The sequence below is a fragment of the Balaenoptera borealis genome, assembly GCF_965194805.1.
Source record: "Balaenoptera borealis genome assembly, chromosome: 17".
In the NCBI taxonomy this organism is placed as follows: Eukaryota; Metazoa; Chordata; class Mammalia; order Artiodactyla; family Balaenopteridae; genus Balaenoptera; species Balaenoptera borealis.
Genome location: NC_138876.1, coordinates 39,273,190 through 39,287,543, shown reverse-complemented (window position 1 = coordinate 39,287,543; position 14,354 = coordinate 39,273,190). Strand labels below are relative to the sequence as shown.

General features: G+C 37.6%; 1 protein-coding gene and 1 pseudogene across 10 annotated transcripts in view; one reads left to right on the top strand and one right to left on the bottom strand.

Annotated features, from left to right (window-relative positions):
* CPQ (carboxypeptidase Q) overlaps nucleotides 1-14,354 on the top strand; it is a 500,068-nt gene that overhangs the window by 26,205 nt on the left and 459,509 nt on the right. The window lies entirely within an intron of this gene.
* Nucleotides 2,625-4,775, bottom strand: LOC309615017 (akirin-1 pseudogene; annotated as a pseudogene). The gene has a single exon. The product of its transcript is annotated as an akirin-1 pseudogene (transcript).

Below are 14,354 nucleotides of genomic sequence, written 5' to 3'. Positions count from 1 at the left end.
TAGGTAGTGGGGATACAGCAGTGAATAAAACAGATGAAAATCCCTGCCCTCATAGAGTTTCCATTCTAGACTGGGAATATGGACTATAAGCTAAATGGGTAAGTTAATTTTATAGTATGTTGAGAAGTGGCATGTTCTATGCAGAAAATAAATTGAGGGAGGAGGAAAAGGACTGCTAAGAGCAGGGAGTCATGGGAATTTTGAATCTGGTGGTTAAGGAAAGATTCACTGAAAAGGGAATTTTGAGCACCGCCTTGAAGGTACTATGTTCCTTCTGGGTAAGAGTGTTCCAGACAGAGGGAACAGTTAGTACCGAGGTTCTGAGGTGGGTACCTTGTACTTTAGCAAGGAGGTCAGAGTGACTGGAGTAGAGGGAGGGAGTAGTAGAGAAGAGGTCTGAAAGTAGCAGGGGTCTTGTGGGCATCCTGAGGACTTTGCCTCTTAACTCTGAGCGAGATGGGGAGCAATTTGAGGGCTTTAAGCAGGGAAACATCCTGTTTGACAGCTAGCTTTGGTGTGAGTACCACATTGCCTTGCTAGTAAGGAAGCAGCTCAAATACCACAATGAAGCAACTTAGCAATAAAATGCTAAGTTAGGGCTGCCACTGGGGAAAAGGGTGGTTAGACTGAAAAAAAGAAAAAAAAACCCAAAACCACACACACACAACACCTGATGAGACTTTTCTGTTACTTTTAAGATAGTGGAGGTGGAAGAGTTGGAGATAGAGTCTTGTAATGAAAGCAGTCTTGTATCTAAAGTAATTGTTGGAGTAGAAACAATGAAACTGATCATAGATCTATTTTAGTAGGTAAAGCAATAATATACCAACCATTACCATGGTATTTTAAAATTTTCAACATCGCAAAATACCCAAAATACCTGTTACAGCTTGGATTCCTCCAACTGGAAAAACCAGTTGGAAATAGAAGAGGTTCTGCAAGAGGAAGGAGTCTGAGAAGTAGAAGGGACTGAAATGCATGGATTTTCTGAACTTTCTGTTTTTTCCTTAATGGTGTTGTGTTTAAAACACTTTTGTGGATTTATGGAGATTGTTTAATCTCATTAAAGTCAGATCTACATGGCTGAATAGTACTGTTTTGTAGTCTCTAAGACTTCATGACCCAGGTAAACTTTTATATTACCCTGAATTAGTGGTACCAAGATTATAAGTTTCCTTAAGAAATGTTTGCAGAGACTTTAAAATGATGAAAAACGACCTGTCTTACTTGGCTAAGAATTATTGCATTAGATAACATTTCTCTAGATAAAGGTCTGTCAGCACATCCACGACAGGCACATATTTTCGGGTTGAAACTTGGCATAGCAGTTCTAAAGAAGAAAGAGATTCAAACAAAATGTGAACAAAATCTTTCTTTTCTTTTGTTTGAAGAAGGAGACATTCCCTTTGTACCCTGATACAGCTACATCCCACAAAAGTGGGAATCTTGATTTTTATTTTGTTTTTAGTAAAATAAGGAGTGCCCTTTGAAAAACAGTTTATCTTTGGATGTAAAGATAGACACCTTTTGATGTTTGGCAACAGATTTGCTTAAGAACAGAAATGGTTTAAAGGGCTTTTAAAAAAGAGCCAGTATCGTCTTTTTTTTTTTTTTTTTTTTATCCTGGAGATCATAATCACATTGAAAATTGAAACACTGATACCCTTAAACATGGAATTTATCTGGCCTGTCCCTGGAACAAAACAAGAATACCCACAAAGGTGACACCCTCTTTAGAAGAACAGACACTAAGTGCATATTTGTTGAGAATTTGAGAAGATACATGCCAGATAAAAGAAAGCATATAAAGAAGGCTTTAAATTTTTATAGTTTTTGAGGTAATATATGCAAGTGGAGCACCACTCAAAAAGGGTGTGTAGTGAAATGTCACTTTTCTTCTTCCTCCTGCTCTAAGCTGCTGGGTTACTCTCCAGAGAGGTGCCCCCCTGTTCTAAGAGGTACCCCTTGTTATCAGCGTCTTGTGTATCCTTCAGGAGACAGCATATTCTTTTTTTTTTTGGTAGTTAAATGGTAGCTTACTATACACTTTTTTTCTGTGCCTTGTTTTCTTTTTCTGACATTTCATCTTGAGGCTGTTCAGTATTTGTTCAGAGAGAGCATTTCGTCCTTTTTAATAGCTTCATGTTTTACCTTACAATGTACCCTAATTTACTTAGTCTACTATACATAGGCATATAGGCTTTTCCAAAAACTTTTGCTATTATAAACTATATAAAAATGAATATCCTTGTGTATAGATCATTTTGTTTGAGTATATCTATAGGATAATTTCTAGAAGAGGAATTCTTGTGTTAAAAAGTGCATGCTCTCTATAGAAATTGTACCCTCCCAGCAGCAATATGTAACTGTGCCTATTTCCCTATTCCCTTGTCACCACCATGTGTACCAAAACTTATGATGTTTAGCAATCTGATGGAGGGAAATTGTATACTGTTTTGGTTTTTATCTCATCGTGAATGATGTTGAGCATCTTTTCCTAAATTTAAGAGCCATTTGTATTTTCTGTGAACTGTCCATATCTTTTGTCTTTTTTTTTTTTTTTTTTAAGAAGGCAAGGTAAACAAATAGCTTAAGTATTTTATTTGTTTGCAACTAAGCTTGTTAACGCTATATAATGAAAATGTACAAAGAATAATGTTGCAGTTTTTGGTTAGATTTAAGTCAAAGACATTCATTAATAAGGAATCTTCGAATGTGAATATTCCAGAAACTTCTCTAAGCCATCTGATAAGGACAACTGTCTCTGAATATTACCTTACTTTGGAAGGTACTGGCATACATTTGAATTAAACCGTTTTTTTCAAAATAAGCCTTAATTAAAAAAACTATTCTATATTCAAACTAAAACAATTTTAATAGAACTTTCCTTTCCAGAAATAATAATAAAGGAAACAAGGCATTTTGTAAAACGTGGTCCTGAACAAGTCACAGTAAAAAATAAATGTATACTTAACTTCCACCTCCTCAAAACAGAGGCTACTTTCTGTTCCTCAGCCTTGGAAATAAGGTGAAGAACAGTCTGTAAGCAACTTCAGGCAGGGGGTTGCCAAAACAAAGCTCAAGCAATTGAACATGGACATCTCTTAAAAGAATTTGGGGGAACCTGACCAAAGGATCCAAATTCTATTTTAATAACTGATACAAAGGTGAAGTGGCGCCTCCCAAGTAGCAGTGCCTCCGGGGCATGGCCCAGCCCCATGCTCACCTTTGTCAAGCTCCCAAGCAAACCCTGCTGCTCCTGCTCCAGAGGAGATTCCTTTCCTTCTTAGAGGTTCAGTGTCCAGGGAGCTCCTTGTGTGAATGAGGTGAGCACAGACTCCACGTGGGTATTTTAAGGCTTGGAGTCAAAGTAATGTTCTAACACAGCTAGGCAGAGTCATGTGTCAAATGGCCTGTCTCGGGTTTGTTCTAATTCCTCACCACGCATTTGTAGACCTAGGACCACAGACCTTCGCCATGTCGTCATAATCACATCTAATGTCCATCCTAACTTATGATTCATATTCTGTGCCTGGAAACAGTCCCTGTATTTAACAGTAACACCTACACAGAAAACAATCCACTGTTACAACTTATATGGTCACAAAACATTAATGATCTTCTGTAGACCAAGGAAATGTTTTTAACCATGATTGTCGTGCATCAAATTCACAGCCAGAATCCCCAAGATCAAAAAAATTTGCACAATACAAATAATAACTTAAAATACATACACACACATACACACACTCTCACACACACTTCTTACAGAACTGTGCTTGGGGAAACTCCATTTGTTGAGTGCCACTGAGGGCATATTTTGCTAAACTGCTGCTCCAGGTATTTTTGTTTGGAAAATCTATCACAGTAGGGCACAGCTGTTTATTGGATGAGCAGAAAAGAAAGATATGCCTGTGGCAACCGGAAAGTTTTAAGGTCTTTCAAGTTGTATAAAATGGACCTGCAGAAACATTTAAGTGTTCTCAGGATGCAAAGTTGGAGCTGAAATGTGGTATCAAACCAGTTGCAAAAAGTGTACAGCAGCCATCTCTTGAGGTCAAACCTGGTACCCAGATATGCAAGAAAGCTTCAGGACACGTAGCTTGTTGGCCTTGTCCCATATCGTCGCATAATCTGATCATGTGTGAATTTCACAAAAGATTCATATTGTTCTGCTAGTTTGGTATTGAGGATTTGCTCATATTCCTCCCGAATTTTATCTTCATAGTCTTTTAAGAGACACTCACATATTATTCCAACTTGTCGGAGGGTAAAGGTGGGCTGGTCCTTCTTCATCCAGGAGGAACCTGGCGAACTAGGTGCTGTGAGTGCTGAGGAGTGAGGCTGACTTTCCGAAGTACAAGCTTCACTCTGATTAAGAACAACTTCTAAATGTCTCCACCTCTGATAACGACTATATTCTTGTTTTATGTTCTGAAAAATTTGCTCCGGGGTTGGAAGGCGCCGCTCGCTGCCGGGCGGGGCGGGCTGCTGCAGAGTCGGCGGTGGGGTCTGCGTCTGAAGCAGTGGCGGCGGCTCGGCGTCCGGGGGCCTGAGGCCCGGAGTGGGGCCGGGCAGAGGGGCACAGCGCCGCCGCTTCGGGGAGCCGGGGCTCAGCAGCGCCGCCTCAAACTCCATGGGCCGCTTCAACGTCGCCCCGCACGCCATGCCGCTGAAGGGCCAGGGACCAGGAGCCGACGCGACTTTAACTGCGGCCCAACCTCCTGCTCCGCAGCGGAGCCCGCAAGCCAAGCCGGCTCCATTGGCGGCTCCAGCACCGGCAAAGGCGCTGGCCCCGCCTCCTGTCTCTTTTGTCTCTTTTTAAAAGCATTATCATAAACAAAATGAAAAGACAACCCACAGAATGGGAGAAAATATTTGCAAAGGATGCAACCGACAAGGGATTAATCTCCAAAATATACAAACAGCTCATGCAGCTCAATGTCAAAAAACAAACAACTCAATCAAAAAATGGACAGAAGATCTAAATAGACATTTCTCCAAAGAAGACATACAGATGGCCAAAAAGCACATAAAAATATGCTCAACATTGCTAAGTATTAGAGAAATGCAAATCAAAACTACCATAAGGTATCACCTCACACCGGTCAGAACGGCCATCACCAAAAAGTCTGCAAACAATAAATGCTGGAGAGGGTGTGGAGAAAAGGGAACCCTCCCACACTATTGGTGGGAATGTAAATTGGTGCAGCCATTATGGAGAACAGTATGGAGGTTCCTTAAAAAACTAAAAATAGAACTACCGTATGGTCCAGCAATCCTACTCCTGGGCATATATACTGAGAAAATCATGATCTGAAAGGATACATGCACTCCAATGTCCATTGCAGCACTATTTACAATAGCCAAGACATGGAAGCAACCTAAATGTCCATTGACAGAGGAATGGATAAAGATGTGGTACATCTGTACAGTGGAATATTCCTTAGCCATAAATAAGAATGAAATAATGCCATTTGCAGCAACATGGATGGACCTAGAGATTATCATACTAAGTGAAGTAAGTCAGATAGAGAAAGACAAATAGCATATGATATCACTCATATGTGGAATCTAATTAAAAAAAAAGATAGAAATGAACTTATTTACGAAACAGAAACAGACCTACCGATATCAAAAACAAACTTATGGTTACCAAAGGGGAAAGGTGAGGGGGGAGGGATAAATCAGGACCTTGGGATGAACACACACATACTACTATATATAAGATAGATAACCAACAAGGACCTACTATATACTCAGTATTCTGTGATAACCTATATGAGAAGAGAATCTAAAAAAGAATGAATATATGTATATGTATAACTGAATCACTTTGCTGTATACCTGAAACTAGCTATTTTAACTTTTGGTTGCAATGTACTCTTCTTTTAAAACTCCTATCAGTCTTTTCTGTGTATATGAAGAGTAGTTATGTCACTATATTATGTTTATATTTATCTACTTTAGTGATTTCTCTTATTGATTATATAGTTTTTCAGTTGGTTCTCCAGTGTTGTCCTGGTAACTAATCATATTATCCAAAAATAATGATAATTTCACCTTATCCTTTAAAATTTTATACCTAATTATTTTTTATTGTCTAAAAATATTGGATAATATATTTTTATATTTTATTATCCAAGACCCTCAAAAAATTAATAGTGGTCATAGTAGACATCCTTGTCTTCAACTTGACTTTAATAAGAATACTAATACTTTTTTCATTAAGCATGATATGCTGGCTTTTGAGATGCAATAGGGATGTTTTATCATGTTAAGTGAGAATTCATCTATTCTTAGTATAGTATACAGTAAGAATTTTTGTCAAAAAGGATGTTGAATTTTAGCAAAAACTTTTCTTTCTCCTCCATCCCTCCCTCCATCCCTTCCTTTTCTTCCTTTCTTTTTTTTTTTTGAAGATCTAATTGTCTTTATTCAACAATTCATGAATCTGATGGCATCCCATCTAGCAAACTAGAAGAGCGCTCCCAGGAAAGGTGGGTCACGGGGAGCTATTAGTAAAAGAAAAGAAAGGATTATTTTTAGGTGAGGATACCTTCTTTTGTGGGGCAAGGGATTGGCAAGGGTTTTGTCATGCAGATTGACTCTTCTTCCTGTGGTGGTGGTGAGAGGTGGATGGGGAAGGGCCCACGTGTGACAGATTACCTCCTTGGTTCTCACAGGAAAATTTCAGACTGGTTGATTAAGATTACATTCCTGGGGAAGGTTGAAACTGCAATTAAATCAGGTATTAAGTCTTGGTTTGCTGACGTGGGCTTTGGCACAAGTAACACCATTTTGGGCCTATGGTTTTCTCTTTAATAATTCCTCCCTTTTGGTCAAACTCTCAGCTTGATTGAGAGATGTGATAAAAAATTAAGGTATTAGCATCACTCTCAGCTACCACTCTGAAGCTTTGTTGATCCTTGGTGTGGCATGGTATTTTTGCTTAATTCCCATGACATCCATAGATCACAGTTCCAGGTTCACATGTCTTAAGTTGGTCATTCTCTTCATTCCTTTTCCAGTGTTCCAGTCTTAGGGAGATCATTGCCTGGTGGTTAGCGGCCGTGAACCTAGATTTAAAGTTTTTGAGAGAATACAGTGCTCCAGGGAGATTATCATGATTATAATAAGAAGGATAATTCCCTATGTTTCTCGTGCACTTTGGAGCCATGGTCCCTAAGACTCAAACCAGTCAAAGGAAGACCCTCCTGAAGAAGTCACTCTTTTAAGCCAAGTGGGTTGTTTCATGATCTTATGTAACTGAGTTTCAACTTCCTCAGAAGTGTCAATCCAGGTACGGCAGGTAGTGTTGGCCACAGTGTAGACACCTCTTTGCTCAGCTAAAAGAGAGGAACAAGGGCTATCTTATTATCAAGAACACCCTTAGCCAGAGTATCTTAAAGATTTTTGTTGGGCAGCTAGTGTCTAGCAACAGAATCTACAATGTCTCTAAGAGTTAAGGAAGGGTTCCTGATCATATTGTCATTTGTATTAACTCCTAACCAGGGAAGTAGGGCTCTACCAAGGTTAGTGAACCTTGAATCATGGAAAGCATCCCAATAGGTCCTTTCTAGAACAGTTAGGGGCACAGCTAGATAACCTAAAAGGCATTGCCCAGCTGTGCACTAACCATCTAGGTTCAAGGAGAATGATAACCACCCCAGACAAAGATAAATCCTGTCAGGGCATAATTGCCCCTTCAAGTCTGGGGTCAGTTAGATTTTCCCTAGCCTGAAATAAAGCATTATCCTAAATTCCAGAGGTTACCCCTCTCCCATCCCCCAGCAATGCCCTGGGAGATACAGATGATGGCATTATTTTTCCACGTCAGTGCCAGAGTAAAGGAATGAAAAAGAAGAAAGGGTTTTGTGTTTAGTTAAAGTATGAAAATTTGGCCCAGCATCTTGGGTAGAATCAATCTACCTTGATGTCAGCTACTTCTCTTCTTTGTCAGTTTGATTTGGAGGTCTCCAGAGTTTGTACAGGTGTCAGGTGAAGCCTTCTTTAGCTGTGAGATGTGTACCCAAAGATTCTAGTTTCACAGCAGTGTCAGTGGTCATGACCACTAGTTTCACAGCAGTGTCAGTGGTCATGACCACTTGGTAAGGTCCCTTCCAAGGGGGCTCTAGGGCTGCCTTGGTTCAATGGCCCTCCACACTGGTGAGAAAACAGTGAACTCCAAAGGGTTCTCAGGGCACCATTCCTGTGTTTCTCATTGTCCCGAATGCTGTTAGAAGTTCACTTTGGGTCCTGTTGCTGCTACCAATTCTGCTTGACTACACTGAGCTTTCTTGTTTGGAGCTCCTTTTCCAAGGATTTCCTTTGCACCGCCATTTGAATGAACACTGGCCCCTCAGTAAAAGCTTTTTCATAGTCTATGGAGATGGTCATTAAATTTTGTTTTTTACTATTAAAATGGAAAATTATTTAATCAATTTTTAATTTTTGAATTATTCTTTTACTTTGGGAATAAACGCCACTTGGTAATGGTATTAATATACTTTAATGTGATCCTGGATTCTGTTTGCAAATATTCATCTAGAAGTTTTCATCAGAATTCATAAATGAGTTTGGGCTGTAGTTTTCTTTTTTCTACACTACCTTTATTGGAGTTTTATATCTTCATAAATATAATTTTGAGGCTTTTCTTCTTTGTCTATGCTCTGAAACACTTTAAATGGCATTGAGGTTATCTGTTTCTTAAGGATTTGTCAGGATTCCCCTTGTGAAACCAGCTGTGTGTTGAACTGTCTTGGTAGGAGTAAATGTTTGAACAACTTGTCCTACTTTTTCTATGGACATTAGTCTGTTAAATTTTCATTCCCATCTGGGGTGAGATTTCTTAGAAAATAATCTATTTCATCTTAGTTCTCAAATTTACTCACGTGGAATTAGCAAAATGGTATTTTAGGATTCTTTTAATTTCTTATGTTTTGTGATTTTTCTCATCATTGTTTCTTTCCTCCTAACTAAAAAAATTAGGCAAGTTAAAGGTTTTCTTTTGTATTCCCCCCTTCCCCTTCACCCAAGAAACAGTTCTTTGGTTTACTTGTTAATTCTACCATGTTCTGTTTTTCTAATTCATTAATTTCAATATTTATTTTTATTAATTTCTTCCTACTGTCTTCTCTTTTTTTCCTTTTATTTTACCTTCTTGAGTTGAGTGCATAAATCATCTCTTTCATTCTTCCTTGTTTCTTAATATTTTTAGCTATATCCTCTAAATAATATAGTTATCCTGTTCTCCTATATAGTGTTTTAAATCTATATAGTTCTTTTTCTGTCATTATCTTCTAGATGTTCTACATCTTCAGTTTTGATTTCATCTTTGATGCAAAAGTTAACAGAATTTTATTTATTTATTTATTTATTTATATTGAAGTATAGTTGATTTACAGTGTTGTACCAATCTCTGCTGTACAGCAAAGTGACTCAGTTTTATACATATATACATTCTTTTTTAATATTCTCTCCTATTATGGTTTATCACAGGATACTGAATATAGTTCCCTGTGCTATACATTGGGACCTTGTTGTTTATTCATTCTAAGTGTAATAGTTTGCATCTACCAACTCCAAACTCCCAGTCCATCCCTCTAGCTCTCCCCCTTCCCCTTGGCAACCACAAGTCTGTTCTCTATGTCTGAGTCTGTTTCTGTTTTGTAGATAGGTTCTTTTGTGCCATATTTTAGATTCCAAATGTAAGTGATACCATATGGTATTTGTCTTTCTCTTTCTGACTTACTTCACTTAGTATGATAATCTCTAGTTTCATCCACATTGCTGCAAATGGTATTATTTCATTCTTTTTTATGGTTGAGTAGTATTCCATTGTATATATGTACCACATCTTCTTTATCCATTCATCTGTCGATGGACATTTAGGTTGTTTCCATGTTTTGGCTACTGTGAACAGTGCTGCTATGAACATAGGGGTGCATGTATCTTTTTGAATTATAGTTTTGTCTGAGTATATTCCCAGTAGTGTGATTGCTGGATCATATGGTAATACTATTTTTAGTTTTCTGAGGAGCCTCCATACTGTTTTCCGTACTGGCTGTACCAACTTACATTCCCACCTACAGTGTAGGAAGGTTCCAAAAGTTAACAGAATTTTAAAATATGGTAGAGTATTTTTTATGTTCTAGTTTTGTTATTTTAAAGTTTTACTGCATTGGGATCACAGATGTCTATATTGCTTCTCCTTTTTTGGAACTTGCTAAAGTTTTCTTTGTTTCCAGATAGTCAGTCAGTTTTGTAAATGTATCATGGGAACTTGGAAAGAAGGTGTATTCTCTATTTTCAGAGTATATCACTTAGGAATACATTATCTTATTTATGTTTTCTTTATTCTGAGATATATTTTGTCTGCTTGTTCTGTGATGTACTGAAAGAAAAGAATTTAAGTTTCCTATTGCTGAGATTATATTTTCTAGTTTAAAACTTGAATTTTTTGTATGTTTTTCTTTATAGCAATGCTATGTTGCTGGGTACGTAGATATTTGTAACAATTAATCTTCATTTTGGATTGTACTGTTTAACATTATAAAGTTTCTTTTTTTCATTTAATGCATTTTATTCCACATTCAAACTCATCTGATATTAATATCATGAACCTTGTTTTCTTTTATTTGCTATGGCCTGTTAGAGCCTTTGCCCTTCCTTTTATTTTCAGCCTCCTCTTATATGCTGCAGACAGTTGGATTTTGCTTTGAGATTCAGTCTGAGTCCTTTTTTTCTTTAAGTAGTTATGTTTGGGCCATGTCTATTTTTGGAAATAAATGTTTGCTTTCAGTTCTGTCATTTTTTGTTTGTTTTTAAATATACAATATGAACTGTATTTCTGCTTTTATGGGTATTGTGTATTTTATGATAATTTGGAAGATTTGTATTTTTGTTCTAACAGTTACCCTTATGACCATATCTTTACATAGTTCTCTCTCTTCTCACTATGAACATTGATGAACTTGGCAATTTCCACTTCTTTCCACTACCTCTACCCCCAAATTGATGGTATTATATTTCTTTGTGTCTATTTCTTTACATTTAATATAATTCTACATTTAAATACATTTCATACATTTAAAACGTATAATTCTAATGCTTGATTTATCAGTTTTAAATGATATCTTTTGACTGCTAGTATATCAGAATGTTTTCATCAGTGAGTAACTGAAAATTCATCTAATGATTGCTTAATCAATAAAGACATTTGTTATCTCAATAATAAATGTCCAGAGGTAGGATAGTTCTAGTATCTCAACAGTGTCTTCAGGACCTAGGTTTTTCCATCTTTTCACTTTGCAGTTCTCAGCATGTAGGCTTTATCTTCATGGTTATCTCTTTTTGGTTCGATTATAGGCATGGGGTAGCTATGAAGCTATGGCAAGATACAGAAGAATGTGCTGTTTCGGCTTCTCACATTTATTCATAAGAGCAAAGAAACAAATGTCTCCTCATGCCTCATTGGCTAGAATTGAATCACATGTTCATGCTAAAGTGTTATTGTTAAGGCAAATAGACTTACAAAGCCTGGCTTAGATCTGTTCCCTGGATCAGGGGAGAGCCCCTCCTAGCTCTACCAAAAAAGAAGCAGGGGAGGATAGATTTGTGTAGGTGGGACCTACATATTGGTGTCTCCTATCCCTGCCTCTTTAAGATGAGGAAACCAGCAGAAGGATATTACCACTTTCTTGCCCCCTTGTTCTCTTAACTTGTTGATTACAAATTGCTACATATTAGGGCTTATAACTTATTCATTCTATCCTATAACCATAATCTGTATATATTTTTTTGGTCTTAGTTGTTGTGACTTCAGTACTACTATTAGTCATTTTTGCCAGAGTTTTTTCATTTATTTCTTGATTGGCTGAAGTTAATGTACTAGCATTTCTTCTAGGGATGGTGAAGAGGAGGGAGGGAATCAATTATTTGGGTCCTTGCACGCTCAAAAAATGTTTGTCAGCTGTCATTATACTTCAGCAACAGTTTTGTTGGATACAAAATACTTGGTCTTAATGTCTTTCTTTGAGGATTTTTCTCTAGACAGGGAAATAAATATGGATTGACTCCTGTTCCATTGTTTTGGTTATGCTCTTTGGGGACACTAGCTATGCATATGTTTGATTCCATTCTTTGAATTCCATATATTTCATTTTAGCTGTAACCATTTATTTTTATTTTTGATGTAATTATTTTTAACTTGCATTTACATTTCATTCTGATCACTTTTCTCATTTGTGTCCTTCATGATCCTTACTTTGTTTTCAGCAGTCTCTTTGGGCTGTCTCGAATATGATTTTCATTTCTCTGATGGTTTGATTTTTCTCTTCTATTTATGAATTTATCAATATGTAATTCATCTCTTTCTATTTCCTTTATTTAACTTGAGCTCTTGTGTATTTACATTGAGTTTTTGTTTCATAGAGGCGTTTGCTTAGTTCTGGTTTTGTGACATTATATTTGGCCACAGTTTTTATCTGTTCTGTGGCAATATTTTTTTTATGTCACTTTTTTTTTTTCCTCCTTTGTGGCTTTTATGTAATTTTTTTTTTTTTTTTTGGCTGTGCTGTGTGGCTTGCAGGATCTTAGTTCCCTGACCAGGGATCGAACCCAGGCCCTGGCAGTGAAAGTGCTGAGTCCTAACCATTGGAATGCCAGTGAATTCCCTTCCCTTCCTTTTTATAGTCATCTTTAAATGAGGCATGTACTTTCTGGATCAGTTATTTGTATAAGGTTTGTAAGGGAGAGGGACTAATGCCATGTTCCAGGCTAACAACTATTGTCCTTTGTGACATGGGATTTTATGGGTGAGTATGGTTTTTTAGCTTTTACTTTCTTCCCCAGTCCTTCATCTTTAGCTTTCTGAAAATATGGCTTGTATATTTAATTTGTTATTTATTCCCAGCCACCTTCTTTCTTTTGTGCTAAGTTTGGTCCAGGAAATCTGCTGCCACTTAATGCTCCTACTATTCATTCCAAGCAAGAGGTTGTTAGTTTTTTCTATCAGGGTGTGGCACTTTGGAAAGCTGTCCTCTGCTGGTTTTGTCTCAGATTTGTAGCCACAAGTGCTCTCTTTGACATCTTTCTGTACCCCTGTTAGAGCTGTGACACAGGGTTACATATCTAATGCAAGGGGAATGATGTGTGCCCTGCTTTTTTAGATGCTGTAGTTGTTGACTTGTTCAGACTCTCACGGTCTCTCCTGATAATGGCAGGAATTAGGAAAAGCTGGCTTAGCGTACTCTTCCCACATATCTTTTAAGAGCCACATTATGACTTCCTGTTCTCATGACATAAATATATGACTATATCTGTGGCCTTTTATGAAACACAAAATAAAATGTCCTGCTAGCAACTGACACCCCAAATCCAGGAGGTAACCGTAATTGCTTTAGGAATATAAACTTTCCCAAGGCAAGATCCATGTGTAAGACATCTTTATGTATCTAAAATGCTAGCGCAGTGTCTATTTTGTATATAACAACCTCTTGAGGAGTATTTTTCTAGTGGAAGAATAAATCTGTAGAAGCTGGTTGTATTTGTTTCCTAGAGCTGCTAAATTACCACGAAGTTGGTGACTCAAAAGAACAGAAACTTATTCCTTCATAGTTCTGGAGGGCAGAAGTCTCAAATCAAGGTGTTGGCAGGGCTGTGCTCCCTCTCGAGACTCTAGAGGAGAATCCTCCTGCATGTACCAGCTTTTGGTGGCTCCAGGTATTCCTTAGCTTGTGGCTACATAATTCCCCATCTCTACATCCATCTTCACGTGGCCTTATCCTTTGTGTTCTGCATCTCTTATTCTGTATCTTATGAGGACACTTGTCATTAAATCTAAGACCCCCCCCAAGTAATTCAGGCTGCTTTCGGATCATTAACTTTATATCCACAAAGGTCCTTTTTGCAAGTAAGGTCTCAGTTAGGTTCTGGGTGTTAAGATATGTACAAAACTTTTTGGGGTTTAATCCACTACACTGGTGTTTCTGTTTGCATCACCTCCCTTTGTACGTTCAGACCTTTACAGAATACTACCTTTGTGGATAACACTGTTCTAGAGGTTTCAGAGTGTTTACTATCACTATTAGTATCATTAGTACTACTACTACTACTACTAATTACCAGTATTCCTCAAGATGTTTATAATTTAATTGAGGACTTAAGAACTACATTTGAACAATGATACAAGTTTAAAAAAATAAGTTAAAAAAGTGGAGCATCTTGGTAACAGGTGTAAGAATTACTGTGCTAGGAGAAATGTGTCTTTTGAGATGATGCTTTGATAAGCTTGGGCAAGAGTTAGGCTCCAAGGCCAGGCTAGTCCTCAGGTTTCTGCAAGAATGAATTTA